Source organism: Macaca thibetana, chromosome 3, assembly GCF_024542745.1.
Source record: "Macaca thibetana thibetana isolate TM-01 chromosome 3, ASM2454274v1, whole genome shotgun sequence".
Taxonomy (NCBI): domain Eukaryota; kingdom Metazoa; phylum Chordata; class Mammalia; order Primates; family Cercopithecidae; genus Macaca; species Macaca thibetana.
The window spans coordinates 2711280-2721073 of NC_065580.1; positions in this window are offsets into that span (position 1 = coordinate 2711280).

Consider the following 9794-nt stretch of genomic DNA (forward strand, 5'->3'; position numbering starts at 1 on the left):
TTTAAGTGTCATAGGAGGCTCTTTCATTTGTATAGTATTTAAGGATTTATTTTCAACATCCACAGGGAAAAATTTATTCCTTTAATTAGGACTGGACTCAGTTTCCCAGTTAGGAGCCCTTAAGTAGTAACAGTCTTGCTGATGGGTTCCATGTCCCCCAGATTAAACCCTGTGTAGTAACTGTCACTCTTTATTACCCTTAAAATGAATCATAAAGAAATGGAGTTTAGACTGTATTTAAGTTCAGCAGCTATGCACTTCTAGATGCCCGTGTGCACCGTGTGCTCAGGAACGAGTGCAGCGCAGCCGGGGGGGGGAGACCCCGCAGCTGTGCCCCTCCTGCCACGACTGCCCTGAGATGCGCCCTTGCCCGGAGACCATCAAACCATCCAAGAAGCAGTTTTCTCTTGATATCCACTAAAACAAATGTTCTGCTCAAACCCTTTACCTCGTGTACACTTTATTCGTGGAAAAAGTTGTAGTTTTATGTAAGTAGAAATACTAAAAGAAACAGAAATAAAGGAATAATACACGTTTGAGCTTGTTTTGGTCTCAGCTGATGTTTTGGTCTCAGGCAATCTGTCCATACAGTAATAATAAAGGAATAATATCACTTCTCTCTGTTTCTGAAACTGTTCTGTTTTATTGTAGCTCTCTCCGTGGTTTGGTCGTGGCATATTTTAATGAATGTTTTTATTCGCATCCTTTCCTGCGTCAGTCTCGGCATAGCCAGTGTGGGTCCGTGTTTATTCCTCAAACTAGGACTTACTGTTCCGCGCCCTTTTATGAAAGCACTGGGCCGGGAACACAGTCCCAGGTTCACCCGGCTGAGCGCGCTGCCCTAGCCGAGGCCGCGGGTTAGCGGGAGGGGGGCGCAGACGCTGGGTGCGGGGGGTGACGTTCGACTGGGGAGGGGAACACGGAAGCCAAGAAGACCGGCGGGAAGGGCGGGAGGAGAGGGCAGAGACCCGAACCCAGAGCGCTGCGCTGCAGGGAGGGGATGGGCTGCAGGCAGGTGCGGGGCGCGCGGCGCGGGAGGCGGCAGGGACCTTGCTGGAGCCCCGGCGCAGGGACGCGGGGTGGGGGCGAGGAGGGTCGCGGGGCAGGAGGGGGAGGGCGCAGAGTGGGGGAGAGCGCGGGGCGGAGCCCTTTGGAGAAAGTGGTTCCAGCGGGGACAGGGGAGTTTTGGACTCCGCGTGTGACGGTGACTTTTCTGCAGGGTTTTGGCCCCCACCCGTCACCGCAGAGGCCTGCAGCTGTAGCGGAGCAGGGCGGCCGGGGCCTTCCCTTCTGCGGGCGCCAACGTCCCGGGTCCTGGGCCCCGCGGCCAGTGCCAACGCAGGAAAGGCCCGGGGCGCCAACACCGCTTTGCTGTTTCCCTTCTGGGTTCTGTGATGATACATTCAGCCCAGCGTGTTTGCTGACCCTAAACCGGCCCACTCCCAAATCGTGGTTCTCGAGGATCCCGGGTCGCGGCGCTGACACGTGCGGGGTGGAGCCCGCTGAGACTGTGGAGGGGTGACCGCTGGCCACAGTTGAACTTTCAGGTTCTGGAGGGACGTCCGAATCCAAACACATATATATGTCTATAGAAAGTGCATATATGTGCATACTTTTTATAAGTGGAAAACACAGTTCCCCTGGGATCCAAAATATTTTTTTCCTGTTTTCTGAACTGTTCGTCCTCACCACGCGGCCCAGTACCCACCCGGAGTGGGCACCCGAAGGATGTGGAATTCAGAATGTCCGGTGGTAGAAGTACATTAAACTACTTTGTACCCGGTGAAATCACAGGAGGGTTTCTCCTGGATTCAGGCAGGATTCTGACAGAAAAGGTGAATGCATCCGTTTTTAAATGTTAGAGTAACTCATTCATCGGAAGGAAATGTTCCCACCACAGTGTCATAGTTTGGGTTTCACAAATAAAAGGACAGGTGGAGATCTCGGCTCTCTCACTTACTGGGTGCGTGTGGTCTTGGGCAAATTACTGCACTTATTTTGAACTTCAGTCTCCTCATTTGGAAAATGGGAGTGATAATATCCGCCTCAGGGGACTGTAGAGGGATTAAATTAGGTATCGTGTGAGGCCCTTTGCCAGGGCCTAGTGGGCAGCAGTGCTCAGGAAACGCAGTGTCCTTTCTTCACTTTGGTCTCAGACGATGGCCAATGAGACGTACCACCCGGGTCAAATGAGTGTCTATGTGGAACTTTATTCAATGCCATTCCTTATTAATGGGCACCTTGTGGCAAAAGTTTACACGGGAAAGAAATAGGCTGTTGTAGAATTGTTAAATAATATTGAAACCTTGTTTTGATACAGTCTGGTTGGGTACAGATATACCACAGAAAAATTGTTTTTAAACTAAGAAAATGGAGACAAATGAACATGTTTTATTTGAATATAGACCATTCCATTTAAGTTTTAATTTAGCAAGTTGAAACCACAGGTTTTCAAACAATGGCAATTTCAGAACTTGTGGTATGTGAGTTTTGTGTCTTTTCCTCATTATTTAAAGCTCCTCATTCTTTGAGAGTGTAGTAAAGTTCTATCATTTCAGACATCAGAATTAGCATTGAAAACATGGGATTCTTTATCTGGATTGATGAAAGTAATTTATTGTTTGCTGTGTCAAACACAGCATGCTATTTGTCACATTGTGGTTTGTGTATCTTTCTAGAAGCTTTCAACTTTGATCTGAGGCAAAGTACACTCAGTAGCACAGATGACAGAGCTAAAAAAAAAAAAGGCCAGTGATGTGCATTGTCACTCACAGAGACTCTAAATCAACAAGCATGGAGACGCGGAGTAAAAAGCCACCTGACTTTAAAGAGGCTTGTACGTTCTTGTGAGAGAGCAGACCTCTGCCTTTCTCCGGGGAGACAAAGGTGTAGAGCGATTTATGAGTTAAAGATCGGGTTCACTGTGTGCAACCCAAAGGCACCTCCTCAAGGCCAGAGCCTGGTCCTGGCCTGCAGCCTTAGGTAAACACTCGCATTTAAAAGACCGCGCAGAGCCAGGACTCCGTGCACATAAAGGCGGCTTTCTTCAACTGTCATCAGAGTGGATTTTAGAACGTGCTTTTAATACTTACAAGGTTGATGTTTGCCTTTTAAAAAATGCTATTTGAGATCGTTTCTTATTTAACTTTCACCTTGGCGTGCCTTTTACCTGATTCGTGGCAGCATTAAGGAAACTCACCTTGTTGTGAGACCAGACAAAGATTTAGAGCAGTGTCGCACAGTATGACCTTTTAGAAGTCAAGGCTCCACCAAATCCTTGTTTAAACACCATAAAAACTGGATGAAAAGCAACAGCATATAATCTTAATCTGAACATTTGGTCTCAGATTCTTTTTATTGCGCTTGGGTTGATTATTCTGTGAGATAAATTAATCGTGTCCCAGGATAGCTGTGTACTTCCATTTCCTTTCTGATTTTTAACAGACAATGGCTCAGATCAATAAAACGGCAAAATAAAGAGGTTTGGAATGAGGAACATTGTTGCATACCTAAGTCTGTACTCTTCTAGAGAATGATTCTCAAAAGAAATTCAGCTATGCTGTTAAATCTGCATTTGCAGAGTTATTAGTAGGACTTTTAAACTTGTATATTAAAATGATCATTAATAGCTGCAGAATAACGCATGGTCCAGATACAACTATTTATTCAAGCATTCCTTTAGTTATTAACATTTTCTGTTATGTGTTTTGCAGTAATAATATTCCTGTGCATTTATACGTATGTACCTGGTGTATTTTAATTCAAGCATATTGAGCTAAAAAACACATACACCTTTAAAATTTTATAATTCTATGAATTTTAGCAAATGCAAACTGTCTTGTAACCACCATCGAAATCACAATGAACAACACACTCATCATGACAGAGTTTCCTGGTGCCCGTGTGCAGCCAGTACCTCCCATCACACCCAGGTGGGACCGGCTAGTTGCAGGAAAACAAGCTCAGGGTTCCCACTGATTCTACATTACGGTGAGTTGTATGATTATTTACAATGTAATAATACAATGTATTACAATGTAATAATAATGGAAATAAAGTACACAAATGTAACGTGCTCAAATCATCCCAAAACCATCCTCATCCCAGGTCCATGGAAAAATTATATTCCATGAAACTGGTCTCTGGTGCCAGAAAGATTGGGATCTGTTCTAAGCCTTCTCTGGTGAAGTTGCCCTTTGGTAAAAAGCTTTCCTATGTAACACAAATGTGTCCATACTCTGTGTCCTCTAAGAAGTCTATCCACATAGTTCCTGCAGAGCCTGCCCTGTTACCAGTTTTCCAGCTGTATTCCTTCCAAGTCCCGGGCCATCTGTTCATACTGATGTCTCCTGCAGTCTCAGGCCATCTTCTCTTTGGGGCAAAATGAACAGCCAGGTACTTTGCTGGGAGTCCTGCCCACTGCAAATATTTCCCTCAACACTGTCCTTCAGAGCCATCTCTCCATTTCTGGGCACAACCATCTGTAAACGAGTCCTGAACCTTTGATTTCTCAGTCAGCAGGTGGAGGATGCTGTTCCCCAGGCTGCAGCACGCTCGAGAGGATGTGACGTGGCAGAGTGCTGAGACGGGGATCTGAGCCATGCGCCCATGCGGCTTGTGCTTTAGAATCATCTTGGGTGGAGCCAATATTCGCCACTTCAACTCAAGAACGGAGAGCTGCTGTGGCTTTGTGGTCGGAAAACACCCAGTTCATGGTGAAGCGTAAGAACACAGGAGAAGTGGGGCAAACTCTCCCTGCCTCCCTGCCAAAAAGTTTTAAAGAATATTTCCAAATCAGATATATGAAGATTCTATTGATAAATTAAAATGAACAGACACTCAAGTAAGCAATAAGCTGTGTTTCTTGTCATTAGGTCTTATAGATCTTACCTCAGGAATTTTAAAGCTCACCTATTACTTGCATCCAAGATTCTCTTTACCTTTACCAGGTAAAGTGCCTTCGTCGTTTGTGCTGCTACAACAGCACATCTGAAACTGGATACTTTACAAAGAATGGAAATTAATTTGCCCAAAGTTCTGGAGGCTGGAAGTCCAAGATCAAGGTGCTGGCATCTGGTGTGGGCCTTCTTGCCGTGTCCTCAGTGATTCTGATGCAGCTAGAGCTGGAGGACCACTGGCGGAAGACAGGAGACAGCCAGCTCCCTCCAGCAAGCCCCTTTACAAGGGCATTTAGTCTCATGGCCTAATCGCCTCTTAAAGATCCACTTCTTAATACCATCCCATTGGCAACACCTGGATTTTGGAAGGAGCATGTTCAAACCGCAGCATGGTTTGCTATGTGATTTTGGTTGTATACAGCATGGCTGTATCATGCTAGGCAGAAATATGACCTTATTATTGTCTTTATTTGGAGGTTAAACATGGTTTAAGGAGATGTGTATGGGTACCAAAGTGACAAAGGGGGAGCTTGGGATGGTGGATTTTGGATGTCAAGGTGACAGGGTGTTAAGGGATGCCCAGATACCTGACAAAGCACCATTTATTCTTATGCTTCACTGGGCCCTGGGCATGGCCCTCTTCTGCTAAAAGGGAAGTCCAGTTGGCCTGGTGTTTGATTAGAATGAATGTGCTGCCCCAGGCATGTCTGTGAGGGAGTTTCCAGAGTAGTTTGGTGTGCGAGTCAGTGGACTGAGTGGAGAAGATCTGTTGTCAATGTGGGTGGCATCCTTCAGTCGGCTAGGGGGGCCCGGATCGAGCACAATTGCAGAGGAAAGGTGGATTCTGGCCCCTTCTTCCAGAGCTGGGACGCCCTTTGTCTCCTGCCATTGGACATTGGAACTCCAGGCTGTACGGCATTTGGACTCAGGGACTCACACCAGCCCCCTGTGCACCACCCTCGCTGGTACTTGGGCCTTCTGCCTCACACTGAGAGTTACAGCCCTGGCTTCCCTGGTTCTGAGGCCTTTGGATGTGATCTGAACCACGCTGCCGGCTTCCTGGGGTCTCCAGCGTGCAGACGGCCTGCCATGGGCCTCCCGAGCTTCCATAATCAAGTGAGCCAATTCCCTGATGAATCCCTTTCCTCCAGCTCCTATGAATCACGTCGGTTCTGTTTTGAGATGCCTGGCTGAAATGCTAGGCATTGCAACACCAAAGATGGTCTCTATTTCTTTCTTTAAATCACACGCACAAAGTTCAGTGGCAAGCTGTGTGTAAAAGGCAAGATTCCACAGGCATTCCCACACAAAAGGCTTTAGTGACTCCCAGGGCATTCGCTCAGCAAAAGTTAACACTGGGCACCTGCTCTGTCCCAGGCCCTGTGCTGGGCAGTGGGGGACACCAGCAGGCAGGAAACTGAAGTCCCTGCTCTGTGGAGCTTATAATTTAGTGTAAGGCACGGCTAAGACTCATCCCAAGAAATCAGTGAGCAGACCACAGTGCACAGGCCCCACTCCAGGCCATTAGGTAGCTCAGCTCATCCGGGAGGAACAGTAGCTCCAGGGGAGATGCTGACTCTGTCTTGGGCAACCTTGAATCCATGACTGAGGCGGAGCATTAAAGAATACCCAGTACGTCTGGGAATGACACAGAGCTGGGAGAAACAGGACATGCCTCATCTTTCGCTCATGATTGAATAGAGAAGTTGCCAGGAACTGATGTTTAACCCTGGGCTGTCCATTGGAATCACCTGGGAGCTTGAAAAGCGCCCCGATGCAGTCTGATGCTCTGGGGAGCGGGCCCCGGCGTGTGCGTCTCAGCAGTGTCTTCATCTTCTGTCTCCACTGGGCTCTGGCCACGCTTTCTCCACAGCAGTCCTCAAACTTGATTCTCACAGCAGCAGCAGCAGCAGCAACTGGGAACTTGTTAGACATTCAGATTCTCGGGCCCCACTCCAGACTCACTGAATCCGAAACTCTAGGAAGGAGACCCAGAAATCCATGCTTTAATGAGCCCAGGTGACTCTGATGCAGCTAAAAGCTAGAGAACCACGTTCCTGGAATACCCCTTTTCCCCAGCAGTACTCATCTTGCAAGACTTGGTTCACGTGCCCTCTCTGGCAAGGCATCCCAGCATCTGTAACTCCCTGTCCGCACAGGCAAGTCTTCCTAGCACATCAGACAGAAAATCGTGATGGTGACTTTGTGCCTGTGTCTCTGCTAGACCTTGAATTTCCTAAGAGAAGGGATTTTTTTTTTTCCTATTCATCTCTTCATACTCTGGAGCCTAAAGTAGTACTTGAAACCTATTGGGAACTTCAAACCAGTCTTTCTCTTCGTAGCCAGCGACAAAAGAAGAAAGTTCTGGCTGCAGTGCTGGGCCTCTGACCAGCTGCCCGTTCTTGCTCCAGGGCCTCCTGCCCTCTGGCTCCTGTTTGCTGCCGGCTCCTCCACTTCTCTTCCTGAATTCAGAAACAGAAGTGGGACTAAGTAGCTCCCCCGCAAGGCACACACCAGGTGCTCGGGAGGCACAGATGCAGCTCCTGACTCAATCTCTAAGCACGGGGCACGTTCAAGTTCAGCACCCCAGCGTCCAATGCAGTGAAGATTCAAGGGGGAATCTCAAGACGTAGCTGTGGAGTCTTAGGACAAGGGAATGAATACTATTTATGTATTTTTGTCTTTAATTTGTCTTCTATAAGCCTCAAATGGGGATTAGGTTAGAATCTGGTGTTTTATGTTCTAAGTATAAGAATACTGAAAAATCAAATCTGATTTACTTTTCCTCCTAAGCACCGATCAGTGCTGTGCTAGAACTTTCCCTTGGTGTGTGCTGGGACTCATCTCCACAACAGTTCACTTTAGCCCTATTGCTTCTTTTAAAATGGACAGTTTTACAAGGCAAATCTTTCTAATATTGGAAAGGATACTAGAAAGGAACACATATTTACAGAGCATTTACTACTCACCAGGCACTATTTTAGGTAATTTTGCATAAATTGTCTTATTTAATCCTCATTCTGCCTTTTCAAATGGGAAGCACATTCTAAGTTAAGAAAAAAACAAAAACAAAAAAGGCCAACCAGCCCAGAGTTAGAGCCTAAGAGACTCGTTCAGAGAGGTAATAAGTGATAGTGATAGAATTGGTAAATATTTATTCAGAACTCACAGATAATTTTGTGTTTAGCACTTTTTCCATACACTAAGCTTGTAGGAGGTCCATGAAATAAAAATTATTTTAAATGTTCAGTTCTGGTTTATAGTCACTGATAAGTTGTTCTGAAACAATTTGAAATTGTTTCTAATTTTAAGGAATGACAATGATGTGACGTGTTGATTTAAGTCCAACTTTGACATTTTGTGGGAAGAAATCCTATAATTCTAGACACTAGATTTATGCCAAGAGTAATTACTTCCTCATGTTCTGTTTATTTAGGAATTAGCCAAAACCAGAATTTTCCAGATATACTGTTTTCTTTAACTAGTAGGAAAAGAATCACCAGCTAACACCATTCTCAGAGCGGTCTGACCCCGCTAAGATCGTGTCATAAACGTTGGGCTTCACTGTAAGCACTTTTGGTCCAGAGTTCAGTTTCAAACAATGGACCGTGCAGAACTGGGCGTTCCGAAATTCTTGACAGCTTTCCTGTTTGCTCACTGGGGAGGGTAGATAAAGACTCGCTTAGGTGCCTCTTATCTCTAGAATTCTGTAGATGTCGTTGGGGGGCTGGGAGCCTGGGACAGCTCCCCTGGCATGGACCAGGGCTTTTCCTACCTTCCAATATGCCTTCATTGTAAGATATTAAAGAGGAAAAAACCCCAATAAGCAAGGACATATTGAGTGCTTGCTCTCCTGTGATACTCACAGATAGGAGAAAATATGTGACAATAAAAATCCCCTTGGGAACAACTAAGATTACTTGGCTCATCGTCCTTCCTCTGTAGAAGAGTAAATTGAGAAGAAAGTAAGTAAATTGGACAAGGTTGTAGATTATTTATGATCAGCACGAAGTCGACTCATCTGATCTAATAATGAGTCCACGGCACCTTCAAGGTGCTTATCGCTTAAATTAAGAAGACTGGTGGCCGGGCGCGGTGGCTCAGGCCTGTAATCCCAGCAATTTGGGAGGCTGAGGAGGGTGGATCACCTGAGGTCAGGAGTTCGAGACCATCCTGACCAACATGGTGAAACCCTGACTCTACTAAAAATACAAAAATTAGCTGGGCGTGGTGACAGGGGCCTGTAGTCCCAGCTACTAGGGAGGCTGAGGCAGGAGAATCGCTTGAACCCCAGAGGCGGAGGTTGCAGTGAGCCGAGATTGCGCCACTGCACTTCAGCCTGGCCACAGAGTGAGACTCCATCTCAAAAAAAAAAAAAAAAATCACTTAACATCCGCAAAACGAGGAATAACTAAGCATCTGTCCATTTGACAGGAAGCCAGAGGGGCGGATGGGTACCAGGCAGGGGCTTGAGAAAGTCTCCTCAGGTGGACGTGGGGGCAGGAACGTCGCCGTGTGTTCAGGGCCAGGAAGGAGCCTGGTGGGACGCAGCAGCCGCAGTTGGAGGAACGGGCTGGTGGGGAAGCGGGTGGGGTCATCGCGGAGCCCACGGGGCTGCAGGGGCTGGGCCCGGTGTCCTCCAGTCCTCGGAAGATCGCATGGAGGTTTAGGAGGCATCCGTTTTCTCCCCCGTGGTCTCTACATTTCCAGAATGATTTGTAAATACTTCTTTTGCCGGTCAACAGAGCTTTCCGTTCCATTTTTAAACACACCTGCCTTTCCAGCAAGTCTGGGGCCTCCTGAGGCTGGAGCCCGTCTCCCGTCTGCAGCCCGGTGCGCGGGGCTTGGGGCTCGCGTGGCCTCGCAGGGGGAGCGCGGGGCGCCCCTGTGTTTGGA